The sequence below is a fragment of the Globicephala melas genome, chromosome 5 (assembly GCF_963455315.2).
Source record: "Globicephala melas chromosome 5, mGloMel1.2, whole genome shotgun sequence".
NCBI classification, from domain to species: Eukaryota; Metazoa; Chordata; class Mammalia; order Artiodactyla; family Delphinidae; genus Globicephala; species Globicephala melas.
This window is the reverse complement of record NC_083318.1, coordinates 56587882-56609842: the sequence shown is the minus strand read 5'-3', so window position 1 is coordinate 56609842 and position 21961 is coordinate 56587882. Positions and strand designations below refer to the sequence as shown.

The 21961-nt window shown below is 34.6% G+C and overlaps 1 protein-coding gene across 6 annotated transcripts in view; it reads right to left on the bottom strand.

Moving 5' to 3' along the window:
* PCDH7 (protocadherin 7) overlaps positions 1 to 21961 on the bottom strand; it is a 407976-nt gene that overhangs the window by 20125 nt on the left and 365890 nt on the right. The gene's annotated exons all lie outside the window — the stretch shown is intronic.

Below are 21961 nucleotides of genomic sequence, written 5' to 3'. Positions count from 1 at the left end.
AGGTTTTGGATCATTTTCATTCCAGAGACAGAAAAGCCATGTTTGGAAACCACAGTGTGCTGGGCTGAACTTCTGAGAACAGGAGATGCTGAACCACTCCTTGGTGAACTGAATGTGAGAGTGGAAATAAATGCTTTAAGAATAGAAAAAGAAGTATGGACAGTCATTTCCGGCAAACAAAGCACCAAAGAGATTAGGTAGGACATATTAATCACAATTGGGTTGGTTAAATTGGGAAAGAAAATCTGACTGTACTGATTCTTAAGAGAAAATGAACACAAAGAGATATCTGGGTGATACTTATCTAACTTGATTCCCTGTATTAATCAGGAAACTGATTAATATCCAAAATTTTAGATTATTTGAGAATATATAGTTGTAACCCACGAAGCTGAGATTTAGTCTGTAGGGATGGGGAAATCAATGTACATTAAAATATAATGAGGTAAAGAGTGGTGCCTTTAAGTACACTTACATACCTCATACTTTTTCATAATGGTATCTCGGAGCAAAAAACCAGGGAACCATGCACAGTGTAAACTTTTACATTCACTTTGTGAAAACCTTTACTTTCATCTCTTCACTGGAGGGAATCAATGAATCAGAGTGATTAACACCCTGGGATCTGAGCAAAGGAAGTCTGATTGAGTCCACGTTCTTCCACTTACCAGCAATGTAACCTCCGGCAAATTACTTAACAGAGTCTATCGCATTGGGCTGTTATGAGGATTAAATGAGACAAGAGTGTTGAGTGCTTAGCATAAAGATCTACATATAGAAACACTTAGTATATTTTTCTGCTGTTATCATCACTGTTAGTATATTTTTCTGCTGTTATCGTCACTGTTACTCTAACTACTATGCTATGTATCTTTTCCACACATATATTTGAATGGGAGAATATTGATTCTAAATTATCAAAAATTATATATTTTTAATCAATGTCTTCTTTTCTTGGCATAATTTAAAGGAGTCAAAAGCTTACATTTTTAGAATATTTATCAATTAATTATAGAAAAACAATAGTTTTCATATATGAAAGATGATAAATTCATGTTTTTGTACTATAAATTATACTGCCAAATACATTTCTTTAAAATAAAGCCCCAGAATAGTAGATGAAAAAAGACATCTTTTAATAAGTTTATTTTAAAATTATTGAAATTAATAAATGTTAAAAATGCATACTACAGGAAGCTTACAAGAAATGTAAACTAATTTAATTTCAAAGATTAGGTGTATGTAAGTTAGTGATTTGTCTGGCAAGTAGCATTGTATTTTATAATTACTAGCTGTTCAATGTTAATTGAAACAATCTATTGTTACTTGCAACTATATCATATTAAATGCTATAAGTAATAATTAGTACTCTACTTGACTAGGTATAATCTCTCATTTCCCCCAAAGAAACAATTTTTACATAATTATTATTTTGCTTACTTTAAAATCACATTTTTTACTGCTTAAATCCTAATTTGCTGCTTTTTTTTTTATACTAGGACAGGAAAAGATGGTAAAATTGAGAAAGTTAAAGAGATTATGTGTCTTCAACACAGTATAATCTCTGAATTATTACTTGGGTGGACTTTACAAGTGTATCAGCATTTAAAAGAAAAAAGAGTTTAAAGAATCTTTAAACAGATCAGAAAGTATAAAATGTGTAGAATCCCAGTTAATGTGAATTAAATTATCTTCAAAAAGAGGGGGAAAAAAGTTAAGAAACAGCTTTCTGTTCTGCATGTTAACTAGCCTAAATAATGCAGAGCTTATGTGCAAAAGCGAGAGAATTTAAAAGGGAAAACAAATATCTTGAGACTTGTCTTTTAAAGTAACTGTCAAGGAGACTTGTCTCTCTGAATAAAAGCTAGCAGTGACTTACGGGATTCATTTATCCTTTCGGCTGTATTGAAAAATGTCATTTAACTATTTAAAATGTTGTCCAGTCAAAATAAGGACTAAGTATCTGCTCATGATATGCCTATATGGCTTCCAAAGAACACACCGGGATTTGGCATGATTAAATGCATTTGAGAATTTCAGTCAGGTTGAGGATACAGAATAAGATGATCTGAGAAGTATGACTAGTGATGCATTATTCATGAATATGGGAAACTAGTAAAATAAAATATGTTGCTTATGGTGTGCCCAGATAGTTAGGGCTAAATATTCCAAAATAGTCAGTATTAGATCTGCTTCTCCTTCTTTGCGTTAAAAAACTTCTGCATAAATAGTGATTCAGATGTAATAATGATGATATTGAATATTTAACCCCAGGGCTACCAAACAAGAAGAAGCACTATAAACTTTTTTTCCTGTTGGAAAAGATATAATTAAACCTGCTATCTTGTAGATAACTAAAGAGATCCACATTTTTTTTCCTCTTACAAAATGGAGCCACTTACAGATGAATCACCAAGCCACTATCATCATGTTAGATTTGCTTATTTTAAACTAACTTTTAAGTAACTGAAAATAAATAAATTTTGATGTATGATATGTCTTACCCTCTCCCTTGGCAGTTTTTCTAAACTGTTCAGTGTGGTTCCTATTTGGAGTTTGGGAGTGTTTTTCTCAATATACAGAAAACTAACAACAGCTACAAATTCTCAACTAGTAATCATATTTTCCTGACTGTATCTCAAAAGATACAGGGACACAAAAAGTCTGTAAAAATAAAATATCTTAAATAGCTAAGCATCCACAGAATATTACACTGCTGCTTGCTACAAACCCAAGATATCAGCATTAAATAAATTATTCTTTAATTAATTATTTTTGAATTTTTAAGCAATCATTTACAGATGATAGTCCTTCTAGTTTGTTCCTCTACAGTGAAGAAAGCTGATCATAGCTATTGATAGTTTCCTCCTCCTCTTCTTTCCTTTCTAGTGCTATTCTGTCATATTTTTTAAAATAGCCTGCTAATTCATATATACCACCTCCTGTCCTAAAAATTTGTCCTAAATGAATATTCTATTCAACCTAAATTGAGTTTGGTTAAAAATGTCTTTTTTTCCTCTTGCAGCACCTGGGCATGGAAATAAGGATAAAATGTGCACAGGGTATAATAGCCCAAATAGCCCAAAATCATCATAAGACTTGATTATTCAGTGCCTGGCACAATTTAGGGCATCTTTTCTATTGAGTAAGAAGATAAAGAGGCAAGTATTGTGCCCATTTCCCAGAGTGCTAAAATATGAAACGGTTGCCAAGTGATTTGCCTAAAACAAAGAAATCTAGGAAGTGAAAGAGGTATAAAGAATTTGGCTAAGCTAGGGATCCTGGAATAGATTGTCATTTTCTACTCCTACAACTCACTGTATGAGCTTATGCAAGCTAATTAACCTTGCTTAACCACTGCCTCCATACTCACTTGTAGGAATGTTGTGAAGAAAAAACATGAATCTGCACCTGAAATTCCTGGACATGTGCACATAAGAAGTTTTCAATAAATACGTGTTTAAGAAAGGACAGAATGAAGGGATAAAGGAAGGAAGGTGGGGTCCTCATTTTATCTTCTATTCTTTCCATTATACCTACCTAGTTTTCAGTGAACATATGGCAAATTTAACATAGAGATTGAAAAAATACAAAGAAAGGAAAATAATAGAGTGAAAACATACTGAAAGGAAGAAACATGGTGGGAAAGTTAGGGAAGACAAAAAACTTAAAAGAAAAAGAGTGAAAGAACACATGAAGGAAGGAGGGAAGCAGGGAGGAAGGAGAAGTAAAGGGCAGGGGAAAAAAGGATGGAAAGAAGGAAAAAAGGAAAGAAGAAAAGAGTATGAGGAAATTAAGGAAGAAGGAAATTAAAACAAACAAACAAACAAAAACAGGCAAAACAAAATAGAGAAAGATAATGAGTCTCTCAGCTAGACGTGTGACCTGTGGAAGAATTTATATTTTTCATTACCTTTATATAGATTTTCAGCTTTGTTTTAAGGTATAGCGTGTGGATTAATTATAAACATTGACTCTCAAGGTTTACAGATTTATGACAGATTAATCTAGGTTAAATCCATTAGAAGCTGTGTTGAAGCTAGTAGTCCCCTTCTTTTATATATGCAGGCAGTACTGTAAGGCTAAAACATAATTTTAAAAATGACTCTACAGGATATTAGCCCATCGGCATGAAAAATAACAGAGAATGAGTGAGTTGATCAGTCATTTCCTATCATGAAGAAAGAAAATATATAAAAGCCTTTGAAATGAATCTAAAATTGGAACACAGTAGACAAGTTAATGAAAAACTATGGGCCTGGCAAGAAACAAACAATTGCATTAGGAAAAAAATGTAGATCAATGATAGAGAACACTTGAACATGTTTTAGCATCTTCCCTTCATTTCAAAAAGTTTTTAGCAGTACTCTAACGATTAAAAAAGAGGAGTAGGGCTTCCCTGGTGGCACAGTGCTTGAGAGTCCGCCTGCCGATGCAGGGGACACGGGTTCGTGCCCTGGTCCGGGAAGATCCCACATGCCGCGGAGTGGCTGGGCCCGTGAGCCATGGCCGCTGAGCCTGCGCGTCTGGAGCCTGCGCGTCTGGAGCCTGCGCGTCTGGAGCCTGTGCTCCGCGACGGGAGAGGCCACAACAGTGAGAGGCCCGCATACCGCAAAAAAAAAAAAAAAAAAAGGGGGGGGGAGTAACCAACAAGAGCTGTCTGTTAAATACACATCGAGATTTACAGTTTTTCCTTTTATTTCTTTTAGGTTGATTTTCAAGTACTGAATCTCATCTAGAGTTTTCAAGATGTTTTAACTAGTCTCTTTATTGTGTTAAAGAACATAGACAGTTTAAGCTTCTTCAAATTTTAGTGTTTTAAGTGTTTTAAATAAACATCACTATTGGTCAGAAGGTCTTCCTGAGGCCCCTCTTTACCTTTAGCTCTTGCTCATTTGCACCATCAGTACCCAAATTACAGCTTTCTGTTGAGGGCAGAACATCCAAGAACAGATTTTAAATTAGATACTACTCAGGTTGACATCCTGTTCCTTTTTTTAAAGGAGTTTCTAAAGACTAAACTTGCTTTGAACTAAAATTTTTTAAAAACTAAAAATATGTTAGATTAGCTTCCCAGAAAGAAAGAACTTCCAAATGACTTGGCTAGGCAGAGGCCTATATTTTAGAACAACGTTAAAAAATGTTATTTGAGAACTGTTTAATGTTCCAAAAGAAGAACAGCTAATGACCTAAAATTAGTAGATGTTTTAGAGTGTTCCCAGTGGCTGATTTCAATTCCCTTTCAAAGTAAATCTGAGCACTATAATGACAGCAGAACTTTCATCACAATTTACACAAGCTTTGCTACTTTCTTGTCATGGTAGATGTGGATTTAAAACAGAATGGTGGGCTTTTATAAGACTTTGAAGGGTCATCTCACTTAAGTGAAGAACTTTACACCAGTGACTTACTCAAGAAATAGTTACCTGGTTCCTCCTATCAAGTGACTGTGGGAATTACACTACTAATTTAAACATGGATGCTGTCTTAAAGATGCAGAGAATCTACGAAAGGTAGACAAGTATATTAGAATAATTAAACCTGTTAGAAAGCAATGACTTTCATAACAGAAGTACAATAAATTGTGTGAACTGTTCAAGGAAGAATATACAATATTAATGCTATTTAACATTAAAATTGACCTTATTATTTTTGGATTTATAAATTGTCTATTGGAAATTTTTGAATTGTCATAGATCAAATTTGTTCAAATTATGACTGCCTGTTTTTGGTCTAGTATTTCATTAACATGTCTGTCATTGTCTTAAATATTTATGAAATAAATAAGCTCTATAAATTCCATTTTTGTATAGAATGTTTGGTAACCACTGGATATATAGATATTAATTCCTTCTTCAAAGTGAATCAAATGCATATCAGTAAAGTCAAGTGACAAGTTGAAGGAGTCCTCCATTTAATAAATAACATTTTGTTTTTGTCATTGACCCTGTCATTAAAAATGGCAACATTGGTCCATAACAGTCCCCACCCACATTCACAACATACAGCATTAATAACATCTCCACCCATTCTTCCCTACACAGGCTGACCTCCACTTCCAAGTCTTTCCAAATGTCATTACTCAGTATTGGATGAAAGATAAATCCGTTTTCTTCATCTCTGAATATGGTGAAAAATATTTTTTTTGTAAATTTCAGCCAATTATCTCCATCTGTCATTTTACTCTATAGGGAAACAGATATAGCCTCATCCAAGCTGGAAAATTTGTGTTTTTAGCAATATCATAATGATATTAATATGCTAGTAAGAAAGAAAAAACATATTGGTTTGATAAATATCCTTCCTAGAATATCACTTGCCACATTTAGATACATGATGAATAATTGTGGAGTAAGTGAATTAATGAATAATAAAATATTTACATCTCAGCATTATGATACTTCTTACTTCTCTGTTGAATGCATCAAATATATACAGGAGTCTTGCATTGTTACCCGGTGAAAAGCTCAGTGCCTTTAACAGAACTAGAGGAAACAAACAGCTCTAATGTACAACACCCATCGCTGAATTGAACTGGAACCTCTGGTAGCATGGGAGAGGTTAGCCCAGGTAAATTGGTTTACTGACTTTTTACTCAAGACAGATTCCAAAGTGCCTTAACTCTTCCCTGGTTGCTTAAAATTTTAATACACAATTCAGCAAACATATAAAATTCACAGAATTTCAGTCAGAATGCTCTAATTCATGGTTATCATTGGTGCTCATACTTAGCTTGATTTACATATTTTACAATTGTAGTAAGGCTGTTTTCTGTTTTGTTTTGTTTTGTTTTTTTCTACTCAGCCTCCTTTATTCAACTAGCATTTGAAACTATATGGAGAGAAAAGAGTAAGCGGCAAGAATTTTCCCAGGATTAAAAAGTCATCGTGACCTGTATGGAGTTTTTCAAGCAGCCCCATAAACTACTTGTGCAAATCATAGTGCCAATACCACTGAAAATGCCACCTAAGAGGTCATGACACAAACTCTGTCCACCTCAGTTCTCCCAGATGTGAAGTGATGATATCAGTACAGCCTAGCTAAAGCCTTGGACAAGTGCTGGTGGGCTTCTGTGAAGTTACAAGTTTCTATGAAACCCCAAATGCTCATAAAAGCAGCATTCTGGTTACTGCCTGTAACAGCCAGAGAAGTCTGTAAACAGTGTTTATGGACGTTTTTATAACCAAATTCATTTCGTTAAACCAAAGATGTCTCATGCTTTTCCAGAGAATTACTATTCTTAAGGGTGTCAGATACAATGATGCCTGTAGAGACTCAACAACGATGAAATGATGCTTCAAGATATTTTGAGCATAAGACAGACTTTTCTTGGGTCAGAGACACTTACTTACTTATGAGGAGGGCTTAGTCCTCCTAAGATTGTTTCTCTCCCCTCCACTGACCAGGCCTGGTCTTGTAGGAATCTTTTAAAAACTACATCCAAAGAAGGATTTTTATATATTATATAGCTCCCAGGAATAAGAGAATGAAGAGTTGTCACATCATTACCTTTTTTCCTAGGTTCTTTTTAAATAATATTATTTAGGGGGAGAGAAAAAGAGAGAAGCATTAAACCATACCTAAGGCATTTGGATACAGTGGAGGTTTTTCTTATCCATTTTGCAAGAAAAGAATAAATGTGAATTCAATAGCGATAACAGACTGAATTCTCTGAGCTGGCAAAATGGATATTTTAAACTGATTTTCTGTTGTGTGAGATCAAATTACTTTTGTTAAACTGCTTTAAAATTCAATATCACTTTCTCCTGTCCATGATTATTAGAAGGAAGGAAAGTGTAGAATATGTATTTTTTAAGAATTCTTTTCCTAGTTGTGTGAGTTACAATAAAGAATTCATTGCATTCTATTAATATTATTACTTATAGCAAAATTTAAGAAAAATAAGAATCCTACAGTTTTCCATATAATGAATGAATATAGCTTATACAATATACATATATGAGAAACTTTTAAAAATCAAATTTGTTACATGACCATACTAGCCACAGAAAATTAAGGAATGAGCTGAAAATAAATGAAAGAATTCATACTAAATAGCTGCATATAATTCACAATGAAACTGTGAACTTATCACATTAATCATCTTACCAAAGTGCTTTTTCTTTCCCAATTGAATGTATTAAAGGGAATAAAAAATATCCACAATAATAACATAGCAAAAATTCAGAGGATTGATAGTAATACTGAGCACCCTTTAAAAAATCATTACATACAAAAAAAAATCATCAAATTATACTGTTTGTTCATAAGCTTCTCTGTGTTCTTTGTTCAATACACTCAATTCTGTTAAATTGAAGCTAAACATGACAACTTAATTCATGATGTGCTATTTATTTTGTACTGTATTATACTGTGTATGTTGTTTCTTTTATTTGTAGATTTTCAGTAAGTGAAAGTGGGGGAGGGAAAGAAAGAGATCAGAACTGACAGCAAAACTGAATCAGTGCATCCCATGCCAATGAAGTAATGAAAACCCGCACTGTTCCTGCAGCGGCAATAATGAATATAAATAGACAAAGGACGTTGAATAGCTACTGGGAGGAAAAGAATGAAGCATCCATTTCAAGAAAGAACCTTTTTCTGCCATCACAGATAGCTTTGTGGACTGGCTAAATTAGGATGCCATATAACAATTTCATGCTTTAAGAGAAGTCTTTGACAGACAGCTCTCACATATTTTATTTAGGGGATCTGATTTAATAATAGGAGTTCTGCTTGTTATAATAGTTGTACATGCCCAAGTCTCTCTCTCTCTCCTCCTTCCCTCCCTCCCTTCTTTTTCCCCTATCTCTCCCTCTCTCACAAAAGAAGAGTGTTTTGAATACAGATCTGGGTGATTTATAGGATTATAATCATTTTACCTGGGAGGCAGTACCTCACTGGATTCTGGATGTCTAAAATAATATCAATATATTAATTTATTATTTACTCACAGATGCCACACAAATATGTAATAACCCATCACTTAAATGTCAGAAGTAGTAGTATAGTTATAATTATATGAGATGATTTCTTTGACTAGACAAGTTTTTAATTGAAAAATAAGGACAGAATAATATGAAAACCATTTCAGTGGTAGGCGTATGTACTTATAATGCTTAACTTTTAAATTTATAAAATTGTCTATAAATCGACAATGTATTAAGAGTACGGCAGACTGTCACTAAGAGTTATTTTGGGATCTGCAAAATTTCTCATAGCCACATGATCAAAACTCAATAGATAAAATATTCTGTTCTCTTTCTGGGAACATGCTAAAGATAATTCTTGAAATTACACAGAATAAAATAAACTTATTGTATTTAAGTAAGATTTTGGATTTGCTTATGCAGTATGATAGTATAAATGGGTAATTTACAGAGTAAGCCATAAAAATGCTTAAGTTTTAGCTCTCTTATGTCACAAAAGTAAAAAGTTAATTTACTAATGTAGAAGAGGAGGAAACAATATGTAATATGGTCCCCTAGATGAGGATTTATTCTCGTTAAGTAAAGGTTTTAAGATGTAATACATAAGCATCAATAATATAATTATTCTGTGGTGGTCTCTCAAAAGAAAGTCAAATGGAGGATTCCTTCAACTTGTCACTTGACTTTGCTAATGTACATCTGATTCATTCTGAAGAAGGAATTTATGTACATACATACATAGGCAGTTACCAAATATTCTATATAAAAAAAGAATTTATAGAGTTTACTTATTTCCTAAATACTAGACAGCAAGAAACATGCTAATGAAATACTGCACAAAAAAAGCAGTCATAATTTGAATAGATTTTGATCTAGGACAATTAAAAAATGTCCAATAGACAAATTCTAAGTACAGACAAAAGAAGGTCAATTCTAATATTAAATAACATTTTTGCTTCCAATGCTAGACCTGCTTGCTTAAAAAATAACAATAAGGATAAAAAGGGAGCATAAAGGAAAACCTGAAAAAATGAATCAGCTTTTATCTAAATAGAATCTGAACGATTATCCTGAAATTCATGTAGTGTAAAGAATAGCAGTCCTAGACAGTAAATCTGACTATTATCCCAAATAGCATAATTATCTCCTCTCTACTAAATACTCTGTGCTCTTTTCAAAAGGATGGGCAGAGGGACTAATTCTCTGTAGTTATGCAAATCCTGCCTAGAAAGAACACTATCAGTAATAACCACTGGTCAGTTTATTTCAAGATAATATACCAGGTGCTTTCATTGTCAAAATACCTGCATTATAATTCCATTCCAGTTGCTGTTTTTAATTATGAGGTTCTTCTCAACAGGAAACAATCCCACAGAGAACTGAAACAATTTATTTTAAATACTGTAAACAACAGAGAGGCTTTGCTTCATGGATTTGAGATTCCTCTTCATCCTGAGAGCTCACAGCATGTTACGCCAACTGAACATACAGTATTGATACAGACAGATTCTCATTTCAAAACGTTTTGCCTCGTGAAAGGCCTTAGATAGAGATTCAAAAGGCTTTGATTCTTTGTAGTAATTCCTAAATATTATATTTTCTTTGCTTTCCTAGTAATAACGTTTATGGAAATACAAATCATTGTACAAATCAAATACCCCGGTTCTACATAAAATCCAAGAAAAACACTTAGATAAGACACAGCTCTGGACACTAGTCTTCAAAAATACAAATAACTAATTTTTAGAATAACAAAATGTCTATAGGGTTCTTGTACCACATACTAGCAACTAAACCTTATCTGCTTAAAGAAAGACACAAAATCACCAAAACCTAATCAGTTTAGGCAATTGAGGGAAGGTTTCCATTGCTCCTTGCAGGTTAGTAAATAAAAGGGCAGCCGAATAGAATTTAAGGAAACGTCAAGAAAAATAAATATCTTAGTTAACTAACATCTGTCCCCACACTGAACTTCTAGAATTTACAATAACATTTATAGAGTACTTATTATATACTAGCCATGATTTTCAATGCTTATTTATTAACCCATTTAATTTTTTTTTATCCTCACTTTTTTATCCTAATTTTGATGAGTCACAAAAAGGTTAGGTAGCTTGTCTAAATCACTGTGCTAGTAAATGCCCCCCTAGCCTGAAGTTGAACTCGGTCTATCTCCTGAGTACATGGCATACTAAGAGTAAAGTTGAAGCCAATACTTAGAACCTAAAAGAAAAAGATATAAATACAATAATCTTTTGTGGGAATGATTTGACACGGGAGACATTGAGTTAATTATTATAAGGCCCATTAAGGTTGGGACGTGCCTTATCTTCCACTGCTTTCTCTTAGGGTGCCCACAACACAGAATTGCTTATTGTTGTGAGAATATATGATGTATGAAACTTCTGTGTCTCTGAGTGGAGTTTCCATTATTCTCATTTGTTTATCATGGATGGAAACTATGTCTACACATGAAAATTTGGAATAAATATCCATATTATTTAAGATAGTAAATTACTAAAAATATTAAGCTGCTGCTTAAATATTATTCAATACTGCAAATTATGAAATATGCTTTAGGCCACATATAAGGTACATTGAGAAATTTGTTTGTAACTTGTAAGAATAAGTCGATTTTCTAGAATAAGTATGAACCATATATTTTAGAACTGAACCTTTATGAAATCACAAATATACTGACCTCACCCAGAGTAGACCACATGGAGATTGTATGATATCTGTAGTGTGAATCTTGATATGAAATTCTGTTGACAAATACAGACTTAAATTTAACAATAGTTTTAAACATGTCATGGCAAAATTTACTACATGAATGTTAACTTGACCCTTAGATGATGTAGATTGCTTTTGGTGTTTTAAGTTTTAAGGTTTGTTCTCTGATATCCAAAGCCATGAACTGCTTGGTCAAAACAACAAATTTCGGGGCTTCCTTGATGGCGCAGGGAAGAATCTGCCTGGTTGAGAATCTGCCTGCCAATGCAGGGGACGCGGGTTCGGGACGCGGGTTCATGCTCCGGTCCAGGAGGATCCCACATGCCGCGGAGCTGCTGGGCCCGTGAGCCATGGCCGCTGGGCCTGAGCATCCGGAGCCTGTGCTCCGCAGCGGGAGAGGCCACAACAGTGAGAGGCCCGCGTACCGCAAGGAAAGAAAAAAAAAAATTTCCTTCAGCAATATCTTTTGTGGTATACACGAGGTGACCAAATCGCTTTCAATCTTTCAGCTTAACCAGCAAACTCATTTTATATCTAATGGAACGTCACATCTTTCACTTTCTGTAATTGAACAAATAAAACTTTTGAAGATGCTTTTCAGGAAAAGATGACAAAGCCTAAGAGTTGCCAGCAAGTCATTGACACAATTCAAACTTGTAAGAATGTATCAGACATTTGATTAGTCTTTCTTCTCTTTCCACTAAATGGCTTAGTCAAATAAACACATTCTATAGTCTACATTTCCTGTTAAATTTTCCAGGCATGGTAAACTTGCCAGTAGAGAGCCACTAACTGAACGTAAACTTGGTCTCGTAAGTATATAGCACCAATTTTCTTGGCAGGCAAATAGTAAATAATCAAAAGCAAATGACTGACCAGTTAGAATGGGCATCATCAGAAAATCTACAAACAACAAAAGCTGGAGAGGGTGTGGAGAAAAGGGAACCCTCTTGCACTGTTGGTGGGAATGTAAATTGATACAGTCACTATGGATAACAGTATGGAGGTTCCTTAAAAAACTAAAAATAGAATTACCATACAATCCAGCAATCCCACTACTGGGCATATACCCAGAGAAAACCATAATTCGAAAAGACACATGCACCCCAATGTTCATTGCAGCACTATTTACAATAGCCAGGTTGTGGAAGCAACCAAAATGCCCATTGACAGAGGAATGGATAAAGAAGGTGTGGTACATATATACAATGGAATATTACTTAGCCATAAAAAGGAATGAAACTGTGTCATTTGTAGAGATGTGGATGCATCTAGAGACTGTCATACCGAGTGAAGTAAGTCAGAAAGAGAAAAACAAATATTGTATATTAACGCATATATGTGGAACCTAGAAAAATGGTACAGATGAACCGGTTTGCAGGGCAAAAATTGAGACACAGAAGTAGAGAAAAAACATATGGACACCAAGGGGGAAAGCGGCAGGGGGTGGGGGTGGGGTTGTGATGAATTGGAGATTGGGATTGACATGTATACACTGATGTGTATAAAATGGATAACTAATAAGAACCTGCTGTATAAAAAATAAATTAAATTAAATTAAAAAAACAAAAAGCAAATGATTGGTTTCATGGTGTTTATTTGCATGGGGAGGCAGTATATCGTGGATGGTAAGAGTGTTGTCACTTTGGAGCTAGTGTCTGTGTTGGAATCACAGCTCCAGTGAGCTTGGGAAACTTTTAATACTCTTTGCCTGAGTTTCCTCAGCTGTAAACTGGGCTAAAAGTAGTACCTAGCTCCCATAGTTGCTGTGAATACTGAATGAAATAAATAATACATAAAACAAACCTAGAACAGACTTAGGCAGCCCGGCATGTTTTGAGTATTCAGTTAAGTGCTCTGATGGTGATTGGTCTATCTATACTTTCTATTAACAACACTGAGCCTTCAGTTGGGCCACATACTTCCTTAGGCACCAGTCAGTTTACACTGAAGCTAAAAATTTTAGATGGCTCTCAATGAGTCTAAGGTAAGATTGTAATGGAATCTGCCTAATTTATAGAAAAATGAAAAAAAATTATGAATCTATCACTTAGATTATCAATATTAGGTGTACCAACAGCAAACCAAGGCAAAGTGCTCGTATTAGGTATTTAGTAACACATATTTGGGAAAGTAGATCATGTCTTTCACGGTTTCAACAAGACTATCAATTTCATTAGGACTGCAAGAAATAAGTCCTTGAAATTGTTATACTTGTGACAAGCACATCACAGTGAACATATATTTGTCCTGTCCTCTGTATATTAAAATTTAAATACATAGAGTTAAACCTAGAGATAGGAGTCAGCCTGTATTCATTATGACATTTTTACCTCTGAATAAATAAATCTCCATCACGTAACAATTTAACAAAAAATTTGATCTATTCTATATCTTTGATCAGTTTGTTTCATGGCTCAACTTTTGTTTGTTTGTTTGCACTGTTTTGCTTTATATGGGAAAAGACTGAGGATGACAACCTTACAGTAGTAAAAATTGTTAAAGATATTTGAAAAGCAGAGTCATCGATGATTCTTTAGCACGGTCTTCATAGTAAATTCCTAAAACGGTTATCATTCTCTCTCCTTTCCCATATTATTTCCTGCCTATTTTGCCATTTGATTTTGCAGCTTCTCCCCTCACGTGGAAGAGTGTACTTCCTCCTACTAAATTAGGCGTGGCCTTGGGACTTGCTTTGGACAATGGAATGAAATAGAAGCAACATTCCAACACTTCCAACGTTTGGGTGTTCCTGCTTTTGCTTTATTTCTGCCAAACCACGAGAATAAGCCTGAGCTAGCCTGTTGGGGTAGGGTTGCCCTGTTGTCCCAGCAGAAGACAAATGAGAGAGTCCAGCAGAGGTCAGCAAAGCAACCCACAGACAACCCACAGTGGACCAGAGGGGCAGAGAGAGTCCCGCCAGGGAAAGCTCACCATGGTCCCAATGAAAATAACCACCCAACCACTAATAAATGCATAGGGTCTTAAGTCACTGGGTCTTGGAATCTTCTCTGCACAGTTTATTCTTTCTCATTATATGACTAATGCATGTGACGCTCATTGGGAGAAAAGTGAATGAATCAATCAATATTTGCTAATACATTCTTTCTACAATTTATTTCAAAGTTACTTTGTGCCAGGAATGTTCCAAATATTTTACATAAATTCTCAGTTCATTTCCTCACCAATAAAAATAGCAACTGTGAGCCTTACTTTCCGGCTGTGAGGTAGGTGCCTATGGAATCACAAAAATAGGGTTTGTCTCTTGTGGAAATCTCACTGAGAATGGGTTTCCAGGTTTCCACGCGGCACAAATACTGAATCTTTGAATTAGCGGTTAACTTAGTTAAAAGGAAAATTCAATTACTTAGAATCCTTTTCCCCTCTCTTTCTCATATAATTAGAGAGTGTATTTTTTGCTAGATGCCTTATGTTACAGTCTACAGTAATCGTAGCTCTATTTTTAGAATGTTGGTATATAGCGCTTGTTCTACATTTTTCTCATTAGTAACTTTTTACAAAGTCTCTACTATACTAAATTTCATATTTAAAAAAGAAAGTTCATTTTTTAATAGTGTGGGGCATAGGAATAGAGTGAACATTTACCAATTTCATATCATAAACATGGCCGTGGTCTATTTTAGCCTTGGAGATTAGGGTAATTTTAAGGTAAGCTTTTCTTCTGACTGGCATCAGTGATATACATTTCTTACTCTCTAGGTTTTTTTTTTGTTTCTTTTGTAAATATAACAAGCTAAATCAAAGCAGTACCATATTTTGTATATTAGGGCTTAACCTTAAGTTGGTTCATTTTGTTGGTATAAAAATTTTTTGGTTATTCTATAAGTAAATTTAATAAAATCTACAAGTAAAAAAAATCTTTGCTAATCATGTTTTTCCATGCAAAGGCATTTTACATATGTTTAATTATCAATGTATATAAAATTCCAATGATAAAAGTCATATAGTACCCATTTTAAGGACTATAAATTCCTTATTCAAGTTAACATAGGAAAAAAATTAGAAGTCTTTAGTTTCACTGATTTCAAAGATTATTATTTCCCTACTAGATTATAAACTGCTTTTATTTCTCCCAACTAAGAACTGTAAACTTTTTTAGAAATATATTGACACGGAATCTATTACACCAAAGCCCAAAGTAAAACTGAAGCAAAAAAAAAGATTAGAAACTCTCGTCCCGGATGCCTAGCTCAGTGGTACCTGACTCAGAGGAATATTATACTGACATCTCTTATCATTTTGACTGATGTCCTGTTTCTGTCTCAGAAGAAAAGAACATTTTCCTTCCCCATCATCTGTGCAAGCTAAAGCAAGAAGGAGATTGCTTTTGACTCATTCTAATTATCAAAACTGCTTTCTCACTCTCATTACACATCTCTGGTCTCTCTGCTGAACTACATTGCTTCAGCAATTTTGTATGCCAGTTAATGGACCTTCTATCACGTATATTTGTATCACCCTTCACCACTTCATTGTGATAAAGAAAAAAAATGCAAATGCGAAATGCATTTCTATCGCTATTTAGTCTTCAACTTACATTCCATCACCCATATATTCACATCATTACTTGTATACTTTAGTGCTTAGTTATAATAAAATTTGTCTGGGTAATTATATCATATATATATATATATCATGATATATATATATACACGCTTTGAGAATGCATCAACATTGTAGATAAGGTTAAATTTTACAACAAGGAATATTATAGAACAGTTTGAAAACTTAAAAGAAAATGTAGGGCTTCTCTGGTGGCGCAGTGGTTGAGAGTACGCCTGCCGATTCAGGGGACATGGGTTCGTGTCCCGTTCCGGGAGGATCCCGCATGCCGCAGAGCGGCTGGGCCCGTGAGCCATGGCCGCTGAGCCTGCATGTCTGGAGCCTGTGCTCCGCAAACGGGAGAGGCCACAACAGTGAGAGGCCCGCGTAACGCAAAAAAAAAAAAAAAAAAAAGAAAAAAGAAAGAAAATGTAGAAAATAAGTATATGAAATTAGCTTCTTATACTATGAGTAGTTATCTTAAGAAAATAATTATCCAAAAGTTAGTACAGATTACAAGTACCAGTTGGATTAAGAAGAAATTAAAAGGTTAATGGTTAGAAAACCATACTGGATTACTAAAAGAGGCTGGAATGGTCATCCTTAATTAAACTTCTTAATCTATTGACTAATATAAAGGATGAAACCTGCACTCTTTCATAAATCACACTGCATGCCACTTCCAGAAAGAAAATGTTATTCTAAATGAATCATATTTCTGATCCAGTAGGACAAGTCTACGTAAGATGCCTTTAAAATGTGTGTGGCCATTTCTCCCACTAATATTTTTCTGTTGGAAATAATTTTATGGTAACTGATGTGAAATAAATAGTCAAATGCTGGATTTCTGGGGCCAGGAAGTATGGTTAACAATGTTAAATGGGAAGTATCATGGCATTTATGTTTCAGCCCAAAGGCAGATCCACTTTTAGCACAGAACACAATCAGGAAGTGGCTCGTCCATCTAAAGGAGCAGAGTATAAAACCTCCTTTTAATCACCAGAGGACACAGGGAAGCCTCACTTCCTCAGACACGGAGAAAGCCATGCACATAGCAAGAGAAGCTCTATTCTATGCGTGACATGTATCTGGTGGCCAGCGCACTGCAGAGACCAAAAGAAGGAAAGCCGATCCTTCATAGAAGCACATAAAAAGATTCTGTATATTCAGAGGTTTTTTTCACAAACGCCAGTATGAAGTTTGAACATTTCTGCAAATAACATTAAGGATTCAACTCAAGGAAGCCACTTCCCAGCACAGACTCAAGGTCAGGGAAGGTGGAAAAAGAAAAGAAATGGGAGAACCTCAGGAAGAAAAGGAATCAAAACTAGACTGGAACATAGATGACTGCCTTACACATACCCTGCTAAGTTTTTGTTTTAACGAGTATCTGTCTTAAAGAACATAAAATTAACATAATATTCCTGCCACATATCATTAAACTTTTAAACATATGCATCCCATGCTTATGCTTAAATCCATAGAATAAGCTCTATAATTCTCTATTAATACTCAGGATAGCCGCAAGTTTAATGAGCACACACACAAACACACACACAGACCCTTACAGGCAGTGTTATCAAAAATATTCTAGACTAGTGAATTCTACTTCTTCACTGTAGTAAAGCTGCTGTTCCCTGGAGTGACCAAAGTAAGTTTCTAGAACAGGCGTTAACAGAGAATATAGTCCCAGTAGGAATATTCCAGTCAGGGAGTTTCTCTCTCTGTACTCAACTGCTCTCACACATATTTGAGTGGTTTCTAGAATGTTCTCTTGATGTTTCTCTGACTTATATCCAGGCAGAACTTAACACAGACAACCTTGATTTTGTGAATCATCTACATACATTATTTTAAAAATAATACTATTCTTATAGTCATTCATATGAACCAGATTTAAGATAAAATTTCATTGTTGCAAAGCTCATAAAGTAATTATTATCACATTGGGTTAATAGCTTTATATTTAAAACATCCTCTATTTATCCTCTAGTAATTATGACAATTATTCATAGCGAATAGTTTAGTTCAAAGCTAGGCTTTAGACTGGAATTTTTCCACAAGCAACTTCATTCCCCATCCTGCATTACACATGAAGGCAGGTACCATCCTTTGGGTCAAAATGAACCTCTTTTCTACTTCATTGCAAATGAAATGCTATCTTCGAAATATCATATACAAATTGTCATTCATTTCTTAAGGTACACTAGTGCCTTCATATTAAATAGTGAGTCCCACCCTCTCACCAACTATCCCAGCCAAATTTTACCAACCTAGCTTTGCACACAACTCTGACTTCCCTTTAGGTTGGCGTACCCCTTGTTTGAGCTGGCACTAATCGATCAATACGCTCATACTTCAGCTGTTCAAGCAGCAGCTAACCAGGCAGCCACAACAAACACAATTCTGGCAGCTCCTAATGTGTGTCTCTGCTCATAATTCACATGCTGTTTGCAAAGAGTTTATATGTAGACCATGCCGCTCTCACAAAGCTCAGTGCTAGGATTTTAAACAGAAAGCTTATTAGGCAAACAGTCCTGCAAATTAAATCATTACAAGTAGTTGCCCAAAATAGTTTGGGAAGACAGAGTGCATGGTCATGTATTTTTACACACAAAAACTAACATTTTCTTGGACAAGGCCACTGTTATAACAAATGATAAAATTCTGGCAAGAAGCAATTAATATTGATTCAATTAAGTATCATATCATTTACCTATAAGAACAAACTAATTTCTTCCCAATTAAAATCACAGAGGTCAAAGACAGAAGGGATGTGTATGAGACAAGTAGATTTTTTTCTACCTGCTATAAATGTTTTTGGGTGGGAAATATGACTTAGTACAATTAGAGAAGAATGCATTTACTCAAAACCTCACACATAATTCATTTCGTAGAAACTGAGCAGATTGGACATCACAGTTACCATTCTGAGTGCTATGATGGTAGAAAAATAAACAGAATTTGGTGTTTTCACTGTAAGAACTTACAGTATACAAGATAATACAAATATTGAAAAACTGTAAATGCACAAAGTCTTGTGCTATACAAGCCCATATCTGGGGGGAGGAATTCTGCCTGAGGCATTGACATGTAATCTGGATTTTGAAATGATTGGCTTTTGCCTACCTAGGAATGGTGTAGGGGTGAGGAGAGCACTCCCGTGACGGGAACAGCATGACTCAATGCATGGAGGCATGACAGGGTATTATGCATTTGGGGGTTCCTAAACTGATCCAGAATGGATAGTCCAGATTATGTGAGGAGATAAGGTTAGAAAAGAAGGTAGTTAAGGTTCTTTAGTGCTATGCCAATCTTATCTCAAATCCTTTGGTCAAAACGGTAAATCACTAATGTTTATAAGTAAGTATGTGGTATGATGAGATATATTTTGAGAGGAGCATTCTTACTTCAGAAAGAGTGGACTGGAACAGATAGGAAAATACTCTAGTAACCCAGTTAAACTAGCATGGGCAGCAAAGCTGGAGAGGAGCAGGGAGACTGGAGAAACATTTTAAAGATAGTAATTTGAAGCATAGAGAGTAAAGTAGAATAAAACAATTATACTCCAATAAAGATGTTAAAGGGGAAAAAAAGTCAAAGAAGACTAAATCAAACTTTTTTTAAAAAAAGTGAATGAGTAGTTACAGAGTGAAGTAAGTCAGAAAGAGAAGAACAAGTATCGTAGGTTAAGGCATATATGTGGAATCTGAAAAAATTGGTATAGACGATCTTATTTACAAAGCAGAAGTAGAGACACAGATGCAGAGAACAAACGTGTGGATACCAAGGGGAAAAGGAGGGGGTTGGGATGAATTGGGAGATTGGGACTGACATATAAGCACTATTGATACTATGTATAAAATAGATAACAAATGAGAACCTACTGTATAGCACAGGGAACTCTACTCGATGCTCTATGGTCACCTAAATGAGAAGGAAATCCAAAAAAGAGAGGATATATGTATACATAGAGCTGATTCACTTTGCTGTACAATATAAACAAACTAACACAATATTTTAAAGCAACTATACTCCAATTTAAAAAAAGTGAATGAGTAATAAAATGTCACTGGTACTTGTCTGATATGGAGTAGAAAGGACTCTACAAAGTTATCTCCAAATTAAATAAATAAATAAAATATCCTTCAACATCATCTAAACTTCCTAATTATGGAAAAATTGCAAGGAAGTATAAGAAAATAGGTGCATAAAATAATTTGATATCTCCCAAGCAATATAATTATCAAATGACAAAAGACTCTGGTCTGGCAATTAGCCATACGCTTTGTAAGGAGAACTTTATTATAGCTAATATTAAATATTCAAACATGAAGACAGTATTATGCACATTATTTATTTTTTTCTGTCTGCCACATGAGAATACTAATGTAAACATCATCTTAAAAAAACTTATTCCCAAACATTAACGACCTTTCAGTGATTATACATTATACTAACTAAATCATATTTCATAGTTCTATGAAATATATCATGGAAAAAAGTATGTGTTACTGAATGTGAATGATCTGGATCTTATGATGACTCTAAATTATATCTTCAGAAAGTATAGTTATTATCACTTCTAACATATAAAATCCATAAAAGGTACGGGAAATGAAAATCTTGTGTTCAAGTTATATATCAGATACACATACACGGATCCCCCTGCATGATCCTTGACTGTCATCCTAGAATACCTTTCATAAATCTTTTCCACTTTTCTTTTGTTTTTAAATACTTTTTTCATTGTTCCACTTTCAGCAGAAATCTTCAACATTATGAACACTGATGCTCCCAGGAATGCTTCCACTTTCTGTTAATCTCAATAGCCCCAGAGAGGCTAGCAAAATGAAGCATTTCATTTCTACATTTTTCACTTGACTTGTAGACTGATACCAGGTGACATTATTACTTTGGGTTGTGGATTTTGTTTGGGGAAGAGGAGAGTAAAACAAAGGATAAAATTATTGTCTCAAAAGGGGCTACATTTTGGGGCTGCCTTACCTACCAGTTTTCATTTAAAGTAACAACTCTAAGAATGATGCCTACTGCTGGAATTCTCAATATCTTATTTCATTTTAAATAATTCTCTGTTACTGGCAGATATGAAAACATTAATAAGGCTTGAAAAATGCTCCACAGAGATAATATTTAAGTCATTAGGGTCAGAGCCATGTGAAGTTTTTCATGCATAAAGAGATGAGTTTGTTATTGCAAAGTATTCCTACTATGTCCTTTCATTTGTAATATAGAATTATGCTTGGTTCATCCATATTTTACTGTGAGACTGTACAGATGCAACACACACACACAGGGACCATGTCATAGATCTTTGAATTGTTCAATATGGTTTGCGGTGCCTTGCATTTATAAAAAGTATGCTCAATGCATTTATGTAATATGCTCAGTTTTTTAACATTTCAGTTGAAGGGGAGATTTAAAGGTCAGTGCTTACTCTGCCAAGATAAGACTTTTTCATACTTAGAAATAACACCCCACTATGCAGGACTTTCAACACACATTGTTAGGAATCTAAAGGACAACAAAGAGTAGTAGGTTTTCCAGGACACCTGAATATATATAAAGTTTAAGGCACTTGCACTTTGACAGACTTGACAATTGTTAATTGCTTTTTCCCAAGGTATGCTTACTACAAAGAGACAAAAAAACCCGTATCTGGTTATGTCACACACACATATGCACACAATCTCCTCCAAATCTTCTCACTAAAA